The following is a 24,126-nucleotide window of genomic DNA, read 5'->3' on the forward strand; positions in this document are numbered from 1 at the left end:
TTGGGCAGACTGGCTAGAATGGCCCTGGTAGTTTTATTGGCGTTATCAAAGGCCAAAATTCTAAACATTTGTTGTTTATTGTCCTCTCCCAAATCTGGGTGGTTCATTACTGCATCCCAAAGCCTATCAATAAAGTTGCTATACTTCTCAGTTGCACCTTGCGTCACTGAGCTGAAAGAAGGGCCTTCCGATCCTGGTAAGGAAAGAAACGCATCTAAAGCAAGCTTAGAAGATAACTGTAACATATTGACAGGAAAAGTTAGTCGGACATTTATATCCGCATAACATCCCCACCAATGAGCATTTCTGCTGTGACCCCATATAATGGATCCCCTGGCTGTTGATGTTGGGCAGCAGCATTCACTGCCCTCTGAGACCATGACAATCCCCATAACAAAAACTGTGTAGGTGTCAACAGAAGCCTCATCAGACTTTTACAATCATGGGGACACATCAACTCAGCAGAAAAAATACAAATAACAATTTGTCGCGAGGCTTCCGATTTAACACCATACTGCGATATAGTATTTTTGGCTTGTTGTAGAATCTTCCAATCATGCGGTTCCCATTTTCCTTACCGTTGTTCTGTACCACCGGAAAAGCCATGGGGCCAATGTTGGATGCAACTCCCCACTGTCCTTCCAAAATAGCATCCCGAACAACTCCACTCCATCGGCCGGGATGGGTAGCTGCGGCAGGTCCGGAGAAACAGGGTGGCAAATTGTCTCTCGAACCGGCGGTTGACCAAGGTTCTCCTTTTTGCTGAGTCTGTGTAGTTAATTCCTTTAGTTGTTGCACAACCTCTTTTAACAGCTGATTAATACTTTCTGTTGAATTTTTCTCTTTTCCGCTGGATGGCGGTGTGGCAGCGCCGGAGGAATCATCGGAGAGTGGCAAGGGGGGGTGGAGAGGAGGGGCGGTGGGAGGAGGGCGGCACGTTTCCCCGCCTGGAATCGGGGGGTGGGTGGAGCTGGCCGCTCCTCCCCCTTCATGCCCTGCGGTTGCTCTTCCGCTTTTGTGTCACACCGCTGCTGTGCGTTAGCGCCGGCAACTTCCGGCTGTTCTAGCGAAGACGACATTACGACATTGGGCGTTTTAACCTCAGAGTCCTGCTCAACTCTACCGCGCAGTTCGGCAACAGCCTTACAGGTGGACCCCGTCATACCCTTCACAGCAGGCAGCCCAAAAAATCGCGCGATCGGTCCCGCCTTGGATTCCATGCTCTTAGACTGTTCCGGCATGGGGTCCGGAGCCAGCATCTGAGCAGCCGCACACGCCACCTCCCGTTCAGCTTTCATAGCTTTTAAAGTGTCTAGTACGTCTCCCCACAAGTCTGTCACAGACTTAATGTCCTTCTCCAATTTCTTATCACTTCCAGTAAGCTTCTGCCACATTAGTTCCCCCAGCTCCCGCCATTCAAGCACAGAAAACGACGTGTGAGTGTCCTTAAAAAGTCCCAAACGTTGTCCTAACTTAATTAGCTTAATAAGCTGTTTCACCGTTGTCTCGATCCCTCTCTTAGAGAGTAGTCCTGCGAGCAACGCAGCTGCTGCCTCACTCTCCATGATAGCAGCGCACCCTCTGGGAGGCAGTTGGCCACTCTGCACCGATATCTATTCTATCTGTTTGAGCAATAGAATAGTACAACTCCCAGTTGCTGGTTTCCCACTCCCCTTCTCTCGCTGCGCTTACCGCAGTCTCGAAGAATTGTAGTCTCTGCTACCAGACCTCTGGGCTATGAGCCCAGCATGTTTCCGCATCCTCTGCTACCAGATGTCAGAGTGACCCGGGGTCGGAATAGGAGCGCGTTCCCAGAGTAATGAGGAGTCCCAATGTGGGTATGGTCATTCTCCTTTATTTCAAGATATTGTGCTACTTTTATAAGCTAGCCACACTAACACGCGCTCCTACGAATCCTCTATTGGTTTACAGTCAGCAAGCACACGAATCTTAACATACACAGATTGGTCAAAAGCAGGTGTCCACGCGAACGCTTCCTGCGCCTGCATTCCGTTACCTAATCTACTGATAGTTACATTCCTCAGCCTGTTTTTCCTACTCTACTATCACTTCAGAGACTCTAAAACTACAATTGCGCTTTAGCAGCCTTATACTATTACTAACAAATCCTCAGTGCTTGGAATGTTCATAGGATGACCGTTATTTAATAAAAATCCCTCCACACCTAGGATTGTTCACTAACAGACTTATAACCAGGTAGGAACATGAGTGACGGAGAAGTGTCCCATCCAGGTGGTTTCCAGGGTGAATAACAGAGAGGAAAAGAGGCCGCCAGTGCCTTCTGCAGCATCATGGACTGAGGGGCATGTTCCTGCATTGTGGCTTCTGACAATGGTAAATCCCTTTTGGCATGCTTTGAAGCGCTGAGACACTGTGGCAGCACAGCCACTGCCAAAAGCTGCAGGCATCTGTGTGGCTTGGCTGGGCTTAGAGGAGCAGGTTTTATTCAACTTGGAGAAATGCTGCTCATGATCTAGTCGCTGTATAAAGAGTCCTCCAGCAGTTTCCCATGAGCAAAGCTAGTCCAAACCAGGCAGTATGTGTGATCTTGGGAAGCACTGAGCTATAGGGGAGTTAGAAAGAACATGCTGTAGGTTTGGGGGGAGTTTTAAACAAGCAGACAATGCTGATTATGCAAAATCTACCTATAAACAGTTGCTTTCAGTTAAGTATCTGACAGTATTTGAGGAAATAAAAGTATTTAATTTTCCTATGCATTTGCATCCATAAATTGGGAGATTAGGAAACAGATCATGGTCACTTTTCCCTCACAGAAATGCCACTTTTATCTTGGGGCTTTTGAATGGCATCTCTAGGAGAACTCTGTAGATAAAACTCACAGAAATAGGCAGGAATAGTAGGGGGGGAAGAAAAGAAAAAGAAAAAAATCACGCTCTTAAGACTGCATGTCTCTCTGAATTCAAGTGTTCTTTCGGCTAATGTGAATGCTTTTCTGACATGTTTTCTAACCAGCTGTTCTCAATACTGATACATCCATTTAAGACAACTTCTCAAAGCAGTTAGCGATAGAGACCCAGCCAGCATCTTCAGTTCTCTCTGCCTGGAAGAGAACATGTCTTCTCCACATCAAACTGAGATTTTAAAAAACCTTTCAGTTGAGTCTGTTATTCATAATAAGCTGTGGTGTATGATTGCACGGACTCTCACATAAGCATGCGCAGAATCGTTTATTGTTACAATACAGGAGAATATATCCTTCACCATAACGGGGAGGTCCCGCTGTCTCCCCCAGTCATCACCCGATTCGTATCCCTTATTGACTAAGAAAAACAGTCTCTCTTCCTTTTGGCAATGATCCACACGACTGCTCTCAGATCTGCTTATTCTCACGGTTAACCAGTTACATAATTCCCTTGATGTTCTCAGTTTCCTTACAGAGGAGACAACTAAGCCACGTGTTCAGGTCTCACCTCAGGCGTATGTGCGCGTCTCAGCACACAGGCCGAATTCCTGTCTTACCCTGGCCGAAACTCCCAACTCCACAATTCTTCTCCACAATAAGCAACCTGCTATTGCACGCCTGTTTGTTAATAGCTCGTGTCCTTCAAGTGTGGTCTGTGAGAAGTCCTTGTGCTCTGGGAAATGGGAAATGCAAAAGGGAAGACTCAGTTTCCCAGACAATGAGAGCATTGCTCTGCTCTGCAAGGGCTTGCAGGGGCTTTGGAAACATTGCTGGGTTGGGATCAGAGCAATCAAGCCCTCGATTTCATTTGTAAACTGCCATAAATCCAAGCAGCAAGGTCAGGAACAGGGAAATAGACAGAGCTCATTCAGAAGTTATAAAAAGCCTGACCTTTTCAGGAAAACTAGCTATTTTGGGGAGATCACCCTCTAATCTCCACTGTTCCACCTTTAATCACCTTCATTTTTGGATGCTTTGAAAACTCTTTGAGATAGTATTGCGATTGCTTGCATAATGCCTCCTTTTAGCACCCTGAAAGCTTGTGATATATGCACAAATAGCAACTTTTCTTCCTTGTTGAAATGCCCTATGGATGTTTCAGTGTCCCTGAGTCATTGACAGATAGAAGTCGGTTTGCTTTCTGATAGAGTTCACGCATCAGATATGTGAAAACGAATAATTTGGATCTAAGGCATGTCTCCCTGCTCTCCGTGTCTGGACAGAGCTTCAGGAGATGCGTTCTTATCTCTGAGAAGATAGAGAGATGGAACTCTCTCTCACTAAAAGCTAAGAGTGAAATCTGATGTTGCCTTTCCCTTCCCTTCCATCCTATCATCTGTCACCAGACATTGGCTTTTATTAAATCTCCCTTAAAGAAGGAAAAATAAAATTTTCTGGTCCATAGCAGATTGATTCTGGTCCATACCAGATTGATTCGAAACAGTCAGCACGGCTTCACCAAGGGCAAGTCCTGCCTGACCAACCTAGTGGCCTTCTATGATCGAGTGACTACATCAGTGGACACAGGAAGGGCTACAGATGTCATCTCTCTGGACTTCTGTAAGGCCGTTGGCACGGTCCCCCACAACATCCTTCTCTCTAAACTGGGAAAGTATGGATTTGATGGGTAGACTGTCCAGTGGGTGAGGAATTGGTTGGATGGTCACATCCAGAGGGTAGTGGTCAATGGCTCAATGTCCAGATGGAGATCTGTGACAAGTGGTGTCCCGCAGGGGTCCATACTGGGACTGGTACTATTTAAAATCTTCATCAATGACATAGTGGGATCGAGTGCACGCTCAGCAAGTTTGCAGATGACATCAAGCTGAGTGGTGCGGTTGACACGCCCGAGGGCTGGGTTCCCATCCAGAGGGACCTGGACAAGCTCGAGAAGTGGGCCCCTGTGAACCTCCTGAGGTTCAACAAGACCAAGTGCAGGGTCCTGCACCTGGGTCGGGACAACCCCCAGTATCAATACAGGCTGGGGAATGAAGGGATTGAGAGCAGCCCTGCCGAGAAGGTCTTGGGGGTACTGGTGGATGAAAAGTTGAACATGAGCCAGCAATGTGCGCTTGCAGCCCAGGAGGCCAACCATCTTCTGGGCTGCATCAAAAGAAGCGTGGTCAGCAGGTCGAGGGAGGTGATTCTGCCCCTCTGCTCTGCTCTGGTGAGACCCCACCTGCAGTACTGCGTCCAGCTCTGGAACCCTCAGCACAAGAAAGACATGGACCTGTTGGAGCGGGTCCAGAGGAGGGCCACGAAAATGATCAGGGGGATGGAACGCCTCTTCTATGAAGAAAGGCTGAGAGAGTTGGGGTTGTTCAGCCCGGAGAAGAGAAGGCTTCGGGGAGACCTTATTGCAGGCTTTCAGTTCTTAAAGGGGGCTTATAAGAAAGATGGGGACAGACTTTTTAGCAGGGCCTGTAGCATGGAGGTCCCGCAGTTTGGAGGTGTGGGGAAGAACTGGAGAGGGTCCAAAGGAAATGGAGACAGACTTTTTAGTGATACAAATACGACAGACTGTTGTGATACGACAAGGGGGAATGGTTTTAAAATAAAAGAGGGTAGATTTAGACTAGATAGAAGGAAGAAATTTTTCACAGTGACGGTGGTGAAAGACTGGAACAAGTTGCCCTGAGAGGTGGTACATGCCCCATCCCTAGAAACATTCAAGGTCAGGTTGGATGGGGCTCTGAGCAACCTATCTAGTTGAAGATGTCCCTGCCCACTGCAGGGGGATGGGACTAGATGACCTTTAAAGGTCCCTTCCAACCCAAACTATTCTATGATTCTCTCAACCAAACCCCATCATTTAGACTGAAGGGCTCTGTTCTGTTTTCTCCTTAGAAGCCTTTTGTCAACAAGCACCTGGTGTTAGACTCCCGTACAGCCATGCAGAGCTTGCTTGGCTTTCTTAATACTGCAGTCACACCTGCGCTGATGTTTGCAGTCTTTCACTGTGCTTGAGGGGTATGTGATGGTAGATGAGCCACTGCCATTATCCACTGAGCATGTTGTTTGGATTACTCTGTAGACAGAAAATGCCCCAAAGAAAAGGATTGGAGAATCCACACGAACGGACCTAGATTTCTTCTTCTGGGATTTTCGGACCACACCAACCTGCAAGACTTGTGTTTCACAGTCTTCTTGATCATTTACCTCACGGTCTTCATAGGGAATAGCTTCATCGTCCTCATCACTGTGGTAGACCCAAGCCTCCACAGCCCCATGTGTTTCTTCCTGAGGAACTTATCCTTCCTGGAAATCTGCTATACATCAATCACTCTGCCAAAATGCTGCTGGCTTTCCTGACAGAAGGCGGCAGGATCTCCTTCTTTGGCTGTGCTGCCCAGCTGTATTTCCTGGTTTTGCTGGGCAGCACTGAAAGCCTTCTCCTGGCTGCCATGGCCTATGACTGCTATGTAGCCATCTGTGACCCCCTTCACTATGGCCTCATCATGAATGGGGGGCTCTGTGTCGGACTGGTAGTGGGGTCATGGGTGGCTGTCATACCAGTAGACGTGGGGCAGACTTACCAGGTTTTCGCTTTGCCCTTCTGTGCATCCCAGGACCCTCATCGCTTCCTCTGTTACATCTCCCCTCTGTTGGAACTGGCCTATGCAGACACTTTCTGGAACCAAGCAATGTTGCACACCATCATCTTGGTGTTTGCAGTCCTTTCCTTTTTCTTGATATTTTTTCCTTACACTCAAATTTTCAAATTGTCAGGGCAATGATGAAAATGCCTTCAGTTCTGGGCAGACACAAAGTCTTTTCCACCTGCTCCTCACACCTCGGGGTAGTGACTCTCTTCTATGGCTCGGCCATGGTTGTGTACTTTAAACAACGGTCAAGGGTCTCTGCAGACGCTGACAAATACCTTGCCCTGTTTTACACAATTGTGATTCCCATGCTTAACCCTGTCATCTACAGCCTGAGGAATAAGGAAGTGAGAATTGCCCTGAAAAGACTCCTATGGAGAAAGTGATCCTGCAGAGTTTGTGAAATAAGCCTAAATAGTACCAGAAGCCCCAACAAGGTATTTGGTTGTGTGAACATAGGAGTCCCATATTAGGTCAGACAAAATTGATGTCCTGCCTTGCTATGATCCTCCTCAGGAAGGGGACAGGTCTCCTGGGGCATTCCTGTCATCTCTGATAGCTCCACCTAGATATCTTCATACTTGTGCTGGTTTTGGCTGGGATAGAGTTAATTTTCTTCATAGCAGCTAGTTTGAGGCTATGACTTGGATTTGTGCTGAAGATAGTCTTGATAATACAGGGATGTTTTAGTTATTGCTGAGCAGTGCTTACACAGAGTTGTTGTGGTTTAACCTGGCAGGCAGCCAAACGCCACACAGCCGCTCGCTCATCCCCCCCATCCTCCCCCACCCCCCGCTCACAGTGGGATGGAGGAGAAAATTGGAAAAAAAAAAAGTAAAATTCATAGATTGAGATAAAGACAGTTTAATAGAACAGAAAAGGAAGGGAAAATAATTAATAATAATAATAATAATAATAATAATAATAATGGTAGAATATACAAATGAGTGATACACAGTGCAATTGCTCACCACTCGCTGACCAATAACCAAGCAGCGATCGCTACTTCCTGGACCACGCCTCCTATTTATATACTGAGCACGACGTCATATGGTATGGAATACCCCTTTGGCCAGTTGGGTTAGCTGTCTGGCTATGTTCCCTCCCAGATTCTTGTGCACCTGGCAGAGCACGGGAAGCTGAAAAGTCCTTGACTCAGGATAAACACTACTTAGCAACAACCAAAACATTCTTCTCATACTAAATCCAAAACACAGCACTAGGAAGAAAATTAACTCCATCCCAGCTGAAACCAGGACAAAAGTCAAGGCCTTTTCTGCTTCTCAACCCACCCCACCAGTGAGGAGGCTGGGAGTGCACAAGAAGTTGGGAGGGGACACAGCCAGGACAGCTGACTCCAACTGACCAAAGGGATATTCCATACCATATGACGTCATGCTCAGCATATAAAGCTGGGGGAAGAAGAAGGAAGAGGGGGACATTTGGAGTGATGGCATTTGTCTTCCCAAGTAACTGTTACATGTGATGGAGCCCTGCTTTCCTGGCGATGGCTGAACACCTGCCTGCGGGTGGGAAGTGGGGAATGAATTCCTTGCTTTGCTTTGCTTGTGCACGTGGCTTTTGCTTTACCTATTAAACTGTCTTTATCTCAACCCACGAGTTCTCTCATTTTCACTCTTCCAATTCTCTCCCCCATCCCACCATGGAAGAGTGAGCAAGCGGCTGTGTGGAGCTTAGTTGCTGGCTGGGGTTAAACCACGACAATACTCCAGAACATCTTCAGTTCCCCTGGGGAGTTGAGTGCAAATAGCTTGTTCAAGCTGTGTCTGCCCAAAGGGAAATAGTCAAAGCAGTCAAGAGGGATTAGAGGGTGACACATCCAATGAGAAGATGACTACCCTTAGGTTGAGAAATCATTTGCTAGACCCCATTGACTATCCAGAGTGTCCTTGGACGGAATCAACTTAGGAAAATTAAAGGACCTGAAAGTCACCTTCCCCTGCTATGATGTTTTGCATTGAGTTGTACAACGCTTGACAAAACTTGACATAAATAAATTAAAAAACAAAACCAAAACCGAAACCACTAGGAGATTTTCATGACCCAAATTGCTAAACCTGTAAGTAACATGGCCTGAATTCATTGTGCAGCCTGCTTTGAGCGTGGCCTGAATTCATTCTGCAGTCTGCTTTGAGCCTCCCTGCAACCTGGGAGACCTCCCAAGTTCCATTCCTATCTGAATGGTTTCCTGACTCTACACAACATTTGTTCTGAACTGACTTGCTGATAATACGGAGAAACAAGATTGAGAATGATTTGCTGAGCTTTTTTAAGCGTCTCCCTTAGAATGAGATGGATCATCTTCCAGATTCTCCCTGTGTCTCTCCGGTGGTGGCAAAGTGAGCCTAGACCATCATCAGAGGTATTTTATGTCTGGCATGATGTGACACTAGTTCTACCCTCTGCAGGATCACCTTATCTTTTCATGATTGCATCACACTGGAGAGGTTGTGAAACAACCTCCAGAGGACTGGATGCATTAAAGAGTCCCTAGGCATCCTCCAGATGATGTATCCTCAAATATTCTATGATGTCTTGAATCTCAGAGTATGACTGTTCATTGAGATTTAAACTTTGGAAGAGAGTTATTGCTGGCCTGGTTTGCACTTGTGTCCCTTTAATTCCCTTTAAGTCTTGGAGCTTGAGTGTGTGACACATCCTTTGAGGGGAGGGAACACAGAAACATAGGCAGACTGGAATGAAGAGGACTTCCCAAATCATCAAGACGGATGGATGTTATGGTCCTTACCATGTATGACCAGTGCAAGTAAATGCCTCATGGAGTTGTCCTGAAGACTTGGTCATGGTCAGGCAGGAGGCAAGTAGTCTGCTTGGTCTCACACATACCCCATGTACGCATTTTAATCTGACCTAATCCCCCACACTTCCACAAAAAAAAAAAAAAAGGATTGTCATTTCTAGGCAGTGAATTAATCAGTTTTCAGAGGAACAATTGAAAACCCAAGGGGAAAAACATTCCTGCAGAGACAGGTCCAACATACTGGGCATGAGACTCACCAGGTGGGTCACTGGAAGAACCTCCCAAGATGACCTTCCAGACTGAGAATGGGTGTTTCTGCATCTGTGGACCTGAGACTCATTGTGGGATGCCAGAAAGAGCATTTGGGGATTGTGCAAGACTTGCTATGGGATGTCTAGGAAAAGACCAACGTCAGGGAAAGGAAGGGATCAAGGTGGATTAGGGAGGAACAAACATGGGAAACAGAGGGAAAAGGGGTTAAAAAGAGCTGGTGACATGTAAACAGTTTGCTGGTTACACACTTCTCTGGCCGTGCCTGCAACTGATCACTCCAGCCTGTCATATTTTCATACTTGGCTCCCCTACCCTCTAATTCCAGGCTACTGGCCCCGTTATCCCAGCATCGGAGCAGCCAGGTGACAACGTGCTCGCCTGGACGACGGCTGAAGTCTTTTCGCATATCTCGCAGCTCACCCAGGGATAGGGATCGGGCGGTTACCATCTCATTTACAGGTTCTGCCTCCTCCTCCTCCTGTTCTCGTGATGGCCCTGCTTCACCTTCATCCCTTACTAAACGAGCTGATTTCCTTGTGCATTTTCTTTTTTGTATAGGGGCGACTGATACCGGCACGGGTTGGTTTTCTGTCGCAGGGGGTGGAGTAGCCGCCATGCCTGCCATGTGGGGTGGGGTAGCCACAGTGCCTGCCATGGGGGGTGAGGTAGCCACAGGGCCTGTTGTTTTGTCCTTAGATGCAGAGATTTTTTCTTCCCCATGAGGGTTCTGAGTGGTGTTAAACAGGGCTCGGCAGGCGTGGGCCAGGCCGCAGCACATTGCAGTGATTTGTGTCTCCCTAGGATTGCCAGGGTGACAGCATACTTTTTCCAAATATTCTACTAATTTTTCAGGATTCTGCACTTGTTCAGGGGTGAAATTCTAAAACACCGTGGGTGCCCACCATCCTAGGTATTTGCTCATGCTATCCCACGCACCGTGCCACGCATCAGTATCCAGCCTTGGGACAGATCTCTGGATGATATTCTTAAATTGCTTATTAACCTTAGACAAAACGGAAACAATATTCCCAAGAAATACCAATAGATGTATCTTAACTACCCAGGGATGTTCAAGATACTGAAAAATTATTGTAACGAAGGAGAAAACATCATAGAAGAAGATAGTGAAGGTGCCATTCTGTATTTCCTCCATAAAAAACCTCTCAGAGGAAGAGGTATAATTGCTAATTGTCTCCATGAAGTGATACCCAAAGTACAGGAACAGCTTCAGTACAAAACCCAAATACCAGATAATGCCCAAGGCCAGTGTTTTAATAACAAATCTCCTGGGCAAAACATCACTGATCACTGCAGAGCACAGCAGACTGCAAAACCCAATACCAATCTTTAACACATACAGCAAAACAAGAGCATGGTGCAGATCAGATAAACTAATATCGAGAACAGATAAATCAATATTGTGACCAGCAACTGTTAACAGATATAAATTCATTCATATGCTCCAGTTAATCTGTTGTTATCTCAAACCCTGCAAGCTCCACGTTGCGCACCAAAAAGGACTGTTGTTGTTTAACCCTAGCCAGCAACTGAACACCACACAGCCGCTTGCTCACTCCCCCACCTCCAGTGGGATGAGGGAGAGAATCGGGAGGGTAAAAGTGAGAAAACTCGTGGGTTGAGATAAAAACAGTTTAATAACTGAAACAAAAAAAAAGTAAAATGGTAGTAGTAACAACAATAATAATAACAATCCAATAACAACAATACAAACCAAGTGATCCATGATGCAATTGCTCACCACCCGCCAACCAATGCCCTACCAGTCCCTGAGCAGCGATCACTCTTTCCCAGACCAAGCCTCCTAGCTTATATACAGAGCATGATGTCATATTGTATGGAATACCACATTAGCCAATTGGATCAGCTCTCCTGGCCGTGGTCCCTCCCAGCTTCTTGTGCACCTGGCAGAGCATGGGAAGCTGAAAAGTCCCCGATTATGAAAGAACCACTGAGCAACAGCTACAACATCAGTGTGCCATCAACATTCCTCTCATACCAGATCCAAAACACAGCACCACACTGGCCACTAGAAGGAAATTAATTCTATCCCAGCTGCAACCAGGACACACACCAATGGGACACGCCACCGCTGACCTCCTGCCCCCTGTGACACTGCAAGGACACAGAAACCGCTGGCCTCCTGCTCCCTGTGACACAGCTATCAGAGCACTGGGGTTGTGAAAAAATTTTTGCAACACATCATTTAACCTAATGTGTTTGATTTCTCCCCAGTTCCCGGTAATTTCTCTGCGAATATTTGGCAACACTTTTACATATTGCCTGGCTGCAGGTCACATTTGCCTTCTTTCCCCTGTTTATCTCCCTATTTATTAATAATACTGATGGCAAGCAAGCTCTCAATAAACAAATAATACTGTTGTTCTTATGTCATTAAAAAGCTGAAACAAATAGGTATAGCATTCCTGTTTATAAGCTCCTTATTTGCAGGTAGTCAGATGCAGGAAATTAAATATTTAACTGTAAATCATGTTGTAACTTTACACTAGAAGGTATTAAATTTGAGTATTAAAGATACTAGTTTCAAGTGTAAAAACAATGACAAATTTAGAACAGCTGTGACTGGTATAAGCTTTTGTCTAAAGAAATATGAATTCTGCAAGTCAGTAAAATCATATAATATAGTTGTTGCAATAATGCTATACAGTACTGAGTTTTACGGGGAAAATTATTATGCATGATTTGCTTTTTTTGATCAATAAGCTCATAGATATCAAACAGCATTATTCAAGAAAGTGAAAATATTAGAGTAGGACTTAACTCATTACTCCAACATTAAGACAATTTTGGTTCAGTGTACTGTAAAGTTAAAACGTGCAATACTGTAAAGCTTCAATGTGAACACTATCTGTCCCTAACTGGTTCAGGTGAGGTGAGTATCTAAAAAAGTGTCCTGAATTATTTGCCAAACTGACTAATAATTGTAGGTCTTTTATTTCATCAAATATGTTCAGTAAAAAAACAGAGGAAGAAGGTAATTTTTTTAATAGATTTTATTTTGGGGAGTTTAGTAACATTTTTATTCATTCAAGAATTAATATAAAAAGCCAGCAACTTTTTAATCTTTTTGGCAAACTTTTTAGCTTGTTCACACAGAGAGGTAAGAAGACAATTGACTTTACGTGTACAACTAGTCCCAGGACACAGAATGGTAAAGTAGGGGTTTTGAGCAAATTTGGAGGAACAGGGTAGAGTTCCTTCCACTAACAGAGGGCTTTGCAGCAGGCAACAGAACAAAATGGTAAGTAACCAAGTGCAATGGCTAAGCTGCCTTGGAGTCTTCGTGTTTTCTATTCTGCTTCCCACTTCACCTCTCCATCTCCCTGTCCGTAAGGATTCAGCCACTAGCCTAAACACTGATGAAGGATGAAGCCCTCATCCTTAAAATACTTCAAAGTAAAAAAAAAAGATTGCAGCAGCATTAAGTATAATCTGATAATTGTGAAGGAGAGGATTAGTAATCTGGAATGAAAATATCAACACACTATTTGAGAAAACAAATTTTTTCTTCAGCTGACATGGTTTGAGTTCCCTGCCAGAAACACTACAAAGAAAATTAGGCAGACTGGTGATTTGATAACCAACCGCCAAGGAGAAGTAGGAGGCCTTCTACCTAGCTAGGAATTTGACATTTTTATTATAGATTTGATGAGTCATCTAGTGTGCTGTTTTGGAAGGATGAAACAAAAAGTTACAGGGAACATATTTAGTGAATGTCTATTTGGCATGAAGGAGCAGGAGAGGTTATTCAAGCATGTTACAGAAGCAATTCCCATCAACAATTCTGTACTACAAAGAGTGAAAAAACCATTTTTTTTTAAACAGAAGCCACGAAGTGTTCTACATTCATGTAATGGAAATCATAACAAGAAGATTGGTCAGAAATATAAAACCATTTTACAGAACTGTAACTAGGACATCTATTATAGCTAAGATACGGAACCACATGAAACTGCATAGTTAAGACTTTTCCAATGTGAGCTTGGAAGGCAACTGAACAGGAGAAAATATAAATTGTCTTTGCAGATGTCCTTATAGTGTCATAAACAAGAGACAGATGGCAGAAAATACAAGAGGTGAACTGTTGTATGTACGATGAGTGTGCACGTCAGGAGTACTGTGCTTTCACAAGAAAAACAGCCGAGTGAGGAGGCCAGCTGGTTCTCGTAGGAGAGCACTGATCGTCTCAGTGAGAAGTAAGCAGAAGCATCCTAGAGAATATGAAATAAACTAATCCTGTTTAAATGCAAGCTCACAAAATTGTGAAGAAAGGCAGTTTTTCATTTACTTTGTTATCAAGGTTAAATGTTTAAAAATGTAAATAAGTAGAAATTTTCAGTGGTAAGAAACACTTTATACAGCTGGCATTATCAAAGATAATGATTGGGGTGATTCACATGACCAGAATATTACAAACTGCTTTAGCTCCTTCAGGCATTTAGAATACCTAAATTTGTTTGCATGAGAAAGAGACCTTCTCTATTAAAGAAATCATTTTAAGCTGCCAAAAACTCAGAAGTGCTAGATCATGAATGCATCCAGATTAATGTGCTAACCAGCACAGCTCAGGGTCTCTTGTACACCAGTCAAATGTAGAGAACAGGATGATCTACCCTTTTCAAGCATCTACTTAGTAGAAATAGGGACTTCTAATTACAGGTGTACGCTGCAAAATGCCTGCAATAAGTATTATAAGAGGGCTGCGTTTCAAGAAGTGTGATATTTTAAAGCTAAGAAGACCTTTGTGAGAAAAACTGAGAGGAAAAAATGACATGAGAATATGAATGAAAATTGAGAATGTTTGGGAGGTCATGACACCACAGGATGAATGCTTTAGATAAAGTAGAATAGGAATACTTCCTTTTTGCATCATATTTGGCACTAGTAGATGTCCAATCTCTTTGGACAGAGGTGAAGGCTTTCTTCTGAAGTACTAAATTCAGAGTCAAGACCTGTGTTCTTGAATGGGCATTACTCTTCTCAGTGATCTCGGTTAAGCCTGCCTATTCCTTCTCTATATAGCTCAATCCACTGCACAGCACAAGTGGTGAAATGAAGGCAACAAATATCTATTAAAGGAAAGAGGCGATAAGAAAATAGTAGTCAGTAAAAATTAGAAGGTTGAACTAGTATAAAATTGACAAGGAGAGCTGGAGATAGCAGGAAAGAAATCCCTGGCTCTTAACACAAATCAATAAAATAATGGGGGAGGGGGAGTTGTTTGTTGTTTGAGGTTTTTTAACTCTGTTGGGAACATAATAAATCCTGCTGGGTCAAAAGCCAGATCCCGGACAGAGATGGTGAATCTTTGAATAACAATGTAGAAAAGGCATAGCTATTCACTAACAAGAAATCTGGTTTTGTATTCGGAAAGCTGTGAAGTTATGTAGGTAAGTCTGATAATGTGATTAACAAATGAAGCACTTTCTAGTCCATTACTGTTGGCAGATAGAAGACAGAATCTGCTAGGGATGCGACTTTTTAGATCAGTAGGTCTAGGTAACTGCGGGGTCTTGGGAACCCTGCTTTCAGGGACGACATTTCTTAAACAGGAATGGAACTCCTGTTCTCCTTCTTGGTTTGGAGAAGGACAGAAATCAAATGAGATCTCTCAAAATGATCTTACATACTGAATGAGACCTGAGCACCACGCACTTTCCCAAAAACAATTAGCTGAAAATATATTTATATTTTTAATATATCTACTGAAGTAGATATACTGAGGTAGTTCCACAAAGCTGTTGCGCCTTTTTTCAGCAAAGGCAAGCAAGATGACCTCCTCCTGTAAACTGGTTAATCTGACAGCTTCTAGTGAAGCACCAGAAATTAACAAAATGTGGGGGGGGAAATCCCAGCCCAAACCGATAAAGAGCCAAGAATGGTAAAATATGCTATTTGCAAAGTCTGTCTGGTGGTGTAATTAGTTTCAGTATTTGAGAGTGCTAGTTTGACGGATAAAGGTAGCTGAGTACATGTAGTACCATTCCCTTCAACATCGTGATAGGAAAATAGCACTATTCACATCCCTAAAGCACATATGAAAATAATTCAGAGCTAGCTAGTTGAAAGATCTCAAAATTAGTTGTCACTGGAGGTGTTTTCCAGCAGAATCTTCGAGTGGTAAATAATAGATCTAACATTATTTAGCATTCCTTCAGCAATCAAAAGTAAATATAAAATCACTTCAGAATCCCTTGTAAAACTTGGTGGAGAGCTAAATTATCGAGGTCAAGGAGCCATTTAGACTGATAGGTAAATTGCCCCCATTGAATGAAAAAATACTTTTTAATGCAAAATTATATACGTAGTAACAAATAATACAGGTAGTGCCTCCATGAAGGGGTAGGAGCAGAAAGAAGAGGCTACATCCAGGAGACGCTCAATATGAAAAAGATTGTGAATAAATAATTCAGCATGAGCTCTCCGTGTGATGTTGTGGCAAATGAGGGAGTGATGTGATCTATGGCTGTAGAGCCAAGGAAGCACTCAGAAAACAAAAGGAGGGTCTCCCTTTTCTAACCTTGTGAAGGGCAGTGATTTTACCAATAGTAGGGTACTGCCGTGTTCTGGGGGACACGGAGGCTTTGTTTCCACCATTTTCTTTATTACAGATTACTAGAAATTGCTATTAGAAAGGCAAGCATATTTATGATTAGTAAAGCAACTGTACAGTCCAAGTTACTACAAAATTACTACCAAAAAAGCAAGTGTGTGTGTATATATATATATTTATGATTAATTACTTACTCATTAGCACAGTTTCTTCATTCTGCGGGTTAGAGCATTTCTTTGCTTCGTGCTATTCGAGGGCATCCTGGGTTCCCACCTGCACTTGCCAAGGATGCTGCGGATTCCCAGGCTGGGAGTTCCCAGGCTGGCAGACGTTTTCCCCATTACAGCCAGGTCACCCCGTGGCTGCTCCGACACGCCAAAGCAGGACACCCTTCTCCCAGAGCAGAGGGAGCAGGCGTGGAGAGCACTCTTGGACAGAGTCCTGAAGCACTGCTGAGCAGAGGAGCGGCCAGCTCAGCTGGCGTGGGCCCAGAGAGGCAGACGTGCTCATGTCGGGAAGGCAACGGCAGTCAGGAGGGGTGAGGATCCGCGGTTTCTCTGCTTGGCATGACGAATTTCCCTCATCTCTGGACTCTGCAACAGCGACAAAGACACAGGAGATGGTGCCATCATTGCTCGTAACAGCAGCCAACCTCTCCACTGCTCAGAGATGCTGCCTCTCTCTAACACTGGAACAAAGGTCTCCGGCGAGTAGAAGTGGCGCAGCAAAGACTACCGCCTGAGATATAACGCTGCCCGTCTCGATCAAAGCAGCTGTGCAGCCCCCAGCCCCGGGGCTCATTGGGTTGAGGCATTGCAGGGCCATTGTCCGGCTTTATTTCATGGCCAAAAAATGATGGTGTTGGTGATGACAGTAGCAGAAAAATGAGACTATAGACCTGCAGAAGCAGAACTAAGAGCATTAGGGACAAGGGGACGCGGGTGGGGACCAAAGGGATGGGCCAGCTTCCAGGCGGGAGACACTAACCACACTTGAGCCCTCTGTCTTCAAAAGAGATGCCTGAAGCCAGCACAGGGCTGACAGAAGTGCCTGAAGTGGTGGGCAGTGCCTGAAGGCATGGTGAGCAATCACCAGCTCTTATGCCACCAGGACTCAGAGGCGTCAAGGCATTGCTGAACTCCCTGGCCTAGCATCCCAGGCAGGCCCAAGAAGGAACGGCTTCAGAGAGCACTGGGATCACCCTGTGCCTTCAACACAGAAAGACACTAAACCACAGTGATCTGAAAGGCTTGATTGACCCTTGGTGTGACCAAAGACAGCTCTTCTTCACTTCTCCTGTGTGACCACAGCTGCTGAAGGTGAGGCAAGGTCTCCAACAGCCGCTGGCATTGCTGTAGATCACGTCCAGCCCACGTAGCTTGCTTGGTCATGCCAGACCAGCAAAAATTAGGTCTAGCATCCTTTCATTTTGCCTTTGGAAACATGTCCTCTAATAATTGCCGTTGGAAACACAGACCCCTGAGGAAAGGAAAAGCTTACCCTCAACAGAGGGGTTTTCTCAGTTCTATCTACACGTAGGAAAACACTTGCAAAATCTCATCTTCTTTCCTTCACACAGCAAGAATTCCCTGGGACTTGAAAACAAAGTCTGCAGCCTTTGCTGTGGCGAGGCAGGAAGAGAAGGAGCCCAGGGTGTCTGGGCAGAACCCTTCAGCAGTCTCCAGTGAATGCAGGTGGCCCAGGATGACCAGTGGCAGTTCAGCAGCTCAACTTGTCTGTTGCCTAGAAAAAAGCAAAGGTCCCAAGCACTCAAACGGTGTAAAATCAAGTCTCTGCAGCTTCCAGGCCGTCAGGCAGGACGGCGCTAACAGAGCTGTCTTGCTCAAGCCCCTGCAGCTCCTCAAAGCTGACGTACTTCCCCTGTGGAGGATGCTGAGAGCACTCTGCAAAGGGCGAAACCTTCTGGCAGTTTGGTTCAAATGTATTGTTATAGGCACATTAGCAAGGGTAACGATCGCGTAATGATTTTATGCAAGTAATCCAGTAATCTCGGGAATGCTCACAGCTGGACCAGATCCTGCCAACTATGAAACTGGCAAGGGATGTCAGCGGTGGCCGCCTCCTCCAGCAGCCCCAGGGCAGGACCCTCCTGCCTGGCCACCGTAGGGACCCAGGGTCTCTGCCTCGGCTGAGGGACGGGGCTGCTGCTTTCCCCTTTGCAGGTTCAACCAGCAGCGAAGCTGCACACGTGTCCCAGAGACACACACAGACACAGGACACACAGAGGACACACAGACACAGCCGGTCACACAGCCTGCCACAGCCAAGACACTGCCGCCAGCAGCACCCACGCCCGGGACCCCCGTCACACACCAGCACCCACAGCCACGTCCCCGTCCTCCTCGGGGGCTGGCACAGACAGACAGTCACTCGTGCAGGCGCACACGCAGGCTCAGGGGTCCCCTGAGCACCGGCACGGACCCTCTGCCACCCGGGACCCCTGCCCAGACCCCGGCCCTCTGACCCACCCCACGGGTCCCTAACTTGCCAGCTGCTCCAGCTCGGTGCTCACTGCAAACACGCAGCACTCGCACGCCCATCCCACGGGCACCCCACACTCGCGGGTCCCCCCGGATACCAGCACAGACCCCTGCCCTCCTGACACCCCAGCCTGGACCCGAGGCCCCCCTGCTTGTGGCTGGTCCAGCCTGAAGTTTGCTGGTGAATACCCACAGACGCCCCACGCACAGCCGGTTTGGGGGGATACAGACCCTCGCCCCCTCAGCAGCTGGCACCAGGCACATGGGCTGTGACCCCCAGCTCCAGGCGCCGGTGCGGAGCCCCTCACTCGCCCTATGAAGGTGTCGTGGTTTAACCCCAGCCAGCAAATAAACCACACGCCGCCGCTCGCTCACCTCCCCCACCCCGGTGGGATGGGGGAGAGAATCGGGAGGGCACACGTAGGAAAACTCGCGGGTTGAGATAAAAACAGTTTAATAATTGAAATAAAACGAAGTAGAACAGTAAGAATAACACTGAGAACAACAACAATTACAGAATATACAAAGCAGGCAATGCACAAGGCAACTGCTCACCGACCGCTGACCGCGTGTCACGAACGGGGGCGAGCCCCCCGCCACCCCTGATGCATGATGTCACATGGTGTAGAATACCCCATTGGCCAGCTGAGACAACCACCCCGGCTGTGCTCCCTCCCCCGCCCCAGCTTGCCCTTAACGTGGCGGGGCAGGGGAGACCAAAAAGAGAAAACAAAAGTCTCCGCGCTGCAAGCACCGCCCAGCAACAGCCAAAGCATCAATGGGCCATCAACGCTCCTCTCATACCAAACCCAAAACACAGCACCCCCCCCAAGCTACTGGGAAGAAGGTTAACTCTGTCCCAGCCGGAACCAGGGCAGAAGGGGAAGCCCAAATTGCCACTGCCCAGCAAGGGCACCTGGTGACCAAGGAGCGATTTGGCAGGGAGGGCAGGAAGGGGTTAAGCTGGCGGGGAGCAGGAGCCGGGGACAGAGTGACTCCAGGCCCCGGAGCTGGCGCAGGTTCCCGGCTGGTGAGGCTGGTGAGATGGGACATGCCGCAGGATGGGCTCGAGAGGGTCCTGCAGTGGGGGTGCTCCGGGGCCACCCCCGGCAGCAGAGCTGGGCTGGGGATGGACCCACGGCCGGGCTGAGGCGCCCCGGGCCGGCGCTCACAGGACGGGTGCTGGCCCCGGCGTGGGGGAGGAAACGGCTCCTGCCCGTGGGGGCAAAGCCTTGCAGGAGCCCTTGCGCGGTAGGACTCTGCCCCACGCGTGGCCCATCACATCTCTCTGAGCACGACCGTGTGTTCAGTTCGCCTCAAGGGGTACAAGAAGAACTCCCCAACACCAGTCCCCCCGGTACCTGGTTTTGGGGACACACACCCTTCCTGCCCCACTGGCTGGAGGCCCAGACCCCCACTGATCCTGGGCTGGCTCCTGTTGCTGCCCCCAGATCCACTCACGCCAGTCCCTCTTGGCAGTAGCTGGCACTTAATCCTTGCAACACACACCCCCCCACACCCATGCACACCCCCCCACCGCCCCCCGCCGAACACCTCCTACATCCCGACCCTCCGGTTCTGCATCCTGAGCGGTTGCCAAGTCCGGCTGTGCCTGCAGTCCCTTGACAGAGGCCATCAGTCAGTGCCACCGCCGAGGTGTGGTCTCCTTACTGCCTCCCTTACCACTTGTTGGTCAAGTCAGTGTCTCTGCACCTTCTCGTTTATTACTTCCTCCTTTTCTCATTATCTTCTTCTGCATCGAAAACAGTGCCTGGTCAGGCACCCTTAAAGGAGCAGACACTCTTCTTCCACGTGCCCCTACATGCACCACCAAGGAGGACAAGCAGGAGAGCGACAGGAGGGTCTCTGCAGAGACCCTGAGCAGGGGACACCCCTACCCCTGTGGTGCAGGACAGGAGGTACAGCTAGAGACCACCCCCAGAGGAGCACTGTGTGATAAACTGTGAACTGTTTTGTTCACCAAACTTTGTGTCAGATGCAATTAAGTCCTGTGATATGTGTTAGCAAAAAGTTAATTAAACTGATGTAGTAGGTATAGTTTGTTCGTTTTGTAATTTTGAACATTGTATACTGTTCTGTTCGTTTCTGTAATTTTAAAACAATGAAGATTTGATGCTTAAAAAATTAGGTATTGTGTTTGCAGGTGTGTAGTATTGTTAGACTCTAGTAAAGATTAACCTTAAAATCAAGAACCATAAATGAACGTGGTCCAGACGGGGCTCGGAGACAAACCTCGACCTTATAAGGGAAGAAAGGAACAGGTTCACAAAGAGTTCACTACCCTGCCGACCACCAGAGACCACTTGAGACCCTCAAGAAGACCCCAAAGACTTTAGTGCGCATGTGTCTAGGATGATGTAATATTATAATTAATTCTTGGAAATTTAATGAATATATAAAAGAGAATCTTAAAATATGTATGAGAAGCATAGATATAAGCAGAAAGGAGATTAAACCAGGTGTGCTTGATTTGTGGCAAGTCCACCGAGCACCCAGGCCTGAATAAAACAATATCTCTCCTGAGCGTGTGGAATTGGTTACTTGCACGCCGGGCACGAATCCGCTTTTCGGACAACAGTTTTTGGCGACCCAGGTGGGACTGCTGGGAAGCCTTGCCCGGATCGACTTGCCGGCTCTCGGTGGGGAGACCCTGCTCTCCGGACTCCAGCGCGCACCGACCTTTTGATCGGGGACTCCGTGAGTATCCTCCCCAACCAGAGCAGGTGAGCGACTCAACGGTGCAACGCTAAGGTAAATGAGATATTGTTCTGAGGTATAAAATTGTGCATGCATTTGGTAAGGAATTGTGGCCACAGGTAAAGAGGTATATTCATATACATTTGACAGTGATGACTGGAGTATATGAAATCATGGTTTAGAACGTTCTTTTGGGGTAAAAATATGGGAACTCAACAGTCTAAAGTAACTCCCTGCTCTCCCCTTGGATGCATCATAAAACATTGGGGAAAATTTGGGGGACATCCTTTGAGAAAGGAGAAATTAATTGAATACTGTACTAAATGGTGGCAAATGTATATATTAGAAGATGAGATAAAATGGCCAGAATTGGGAACTTTGCAATATAGTACTATCTTGTAACTTCTGTTATTTTGTGGACAACCAGAGTAAATGGGATGAGGTCCCTTAAGTGGACTTGTTCTTTACCTTGAGAAATGATCATGAAATTCGGAAGAAATGTAAACTTTTAGACTCAGATTCTAATGTAATGATGATGATGATGGAGGACAAGGAACCAAAAACGCATTGTTGTTCTGCTTGTAGTATAGGAAAGCAGTGTTTAAAACTAGGAGAAGAGGAAGAAAATATACAGATGTTGATGGCACTGAGTAAAAATGAAAGCTTCGAAACTGAAACAAGGGGAAGTAACACATTTAGTCCAATAGCTGGCAGAACTAGGACCCAACAGGGGTCTGTCTTATTAGCACCCCTTCGTCAGGCTGTGGACCTAAGGGGGGAACCAGTGTTTGTGAAAATACCTTTTACTACTTCTGATTTGATTAATTGGAAAGAATCGGTAGGATCATATAGAGAAAATCCTGCAAAGGTGTATAGATCTTTTAAGACAATTATTAACAATCATAATCCAGATTGGCAAGACATTTAAATTTTTTAAAATAATTTGTTAACTCCTGAAGAAAAGAAGGTAGTATTGGAAAAAGCTAATATGGAAAACGAAAGAATAAATGCAAGAGAAGGTCCTGCTCATTTTATGCCGACACAGGACCCAAATTGGAATCCTAATAATAATGATGGGAAATTAATGATAAAACAGTATCAACAATTGATTTTATATGGGGTGACAAATGGAATATCCCGTCCAAAGAATTTAGCAAAATTAACCCAGAGAATTCAAGGGAAAACAGAAGACCCATCCACCTTCTATGAACGCTTATGTGAGGCAGCCAGAAAATGGACGGATTTAGAGCCTGAAAGTGATGAGAACAGGGCAATATTCACTACTTTGTTTGTTGGATAAGCAGCCCCTGATATTAGAAAGAAATTGCAGAAAGTGGATGGCATTACAGGGATGACTATATCACAGTTGACTGAGATTGCCTATAAAGTATATAATAATAGAGAAGAAAAAGAAAAGAAAAATCAGGAGAAAGAAAAAATAAAAGATAGGAAGCAGAAAGCTGCTATTCTGGCAGCTGCTTTTGTGAGTGCTCAAGGATGTGCTGAAGGTAGGCGAAGAAGATATTTGAAAGGAAGAGGCAGAGGCTATTTACGGGGCAAAGGTAGAAGATGTGGAAATGTATTTAAACAGTCTACGCTGTTAGGGATCAATCAATGTGCTGCATATAACAAACAAGGACACTAGAAAAATGCGTGTCCAGAGAATAAGAAAGTTGCTGTGATTCGGCCACAGCAAATTCCACCTAAAGCTGATCTACTTATGATGGGAGAGGATTTTGAATGATGGGGGCAGAAAATTATATTCTCCCAGCTGAGCCCCTGGTTCCAGTAGAGCTGGGAAATAAAGTAGTTGATTTTTTAGTGGACGCTGGAGTAAAATATTCTGTTATAAATATATGGAAAGGACCAATGAGTAAATTTAATGTATCTATTGTTGGGGTCACAGGAAAGAAAGAAGTAAGGCCTTTGCTGAAACCTTTAAAATGTAATTTTTATATATACCGGAATGCACCATGCCTCTCTTAGGATGGGATTTATTGAATAAATTGAGAGCACAAATTAACTTTAAAAAAAGGAAAAATCCAAGTTTATTTTCCTGAAGCTAATTCCTGGCAAGCCCAAGTTTATTTATTACAGACAAACACAGATGAATCTGAAGAAATTCCAGAAGAGATTAAAGATGCAGTTTACCCTTTTGTCTGGGCAACGGAGAAACCAGGAAGAGCGAAAAATGTGGAACCGGTAAAAGTTGAATTGAAAACAGGAGTTCGACCGGTAAGAAAGAAACAATATCCTATTAGTATAGAAGCCAGAAAGGGTTTGGAACCAATAATAAATAACTTTCTTAAATATGGACTTTTAAGAGAATGCCAATCTGATTACAATACTCCTATCCTTCCAGTGAAAAAGCCACATAACCAAGGATATAGGTTGGTTCAAGATTTAAGAGCAATAAATCAGTTAGTGGTGGACATTCACCCAGTAGTCCCTAATCCATATACGCTGCTAACAACTATCAGTGAATCAAATGCACATTTCTCTGTTATAGATTTGAAAGATGCTTTCTTTTGTATACCTCTGGAAGAAAACAGTCAAAAAATTTTTGCCTTTGAATGGGAAGATCCGTCGACTGGGAAGAAAACTCAGCTCTGCTGGACTGTGCTGCCACGAGGGTTTAAAAATAGCCCAACCATCTTTGGAGCAGCTCTGAATAAGGAACTGGAACAGTGGTCCGGTAAGGAAGATCAAATCAC

The 24,126-nt window shown here is 45.8% G+C and overlaps 1 protein-coding gene and 1 pseudogene across 1 annotated transcript in view; both read left to right on the forward strand.

Annotated features, from left to right (window-relative positions):
• LOC142076355 (uncharacterized) overlaps positions 1 to 24,126 on the forward strand; it is an 801,642-nt gene that overhangs the window by 672,942 nt on the left and 104,574 nt on the right. The window lies entirely within an intron of this gene.
• LOC142076342 (olfactory receptor 10AG1-like) lies at positions 5,373 to 6,932 on the forward strand (annotated as a pseudogene).

This window comes from Calonectris borealis, unplaced genomic scaffold (assembly GCF_964195595.1).
Source record: "Calonectris borealis unplaced genomic scaffold, bCalBor7.hap1.2 HAP1_SCAFFOLD_44, whole genome shotgun sequence".
Taxonomy (NCBI): domain Eukaryota; kingdom Metazoa; phylum Chordata; class Aves; order Procellariiformes; family Procellariidae; genus Calonectris; species Calonectris borealis.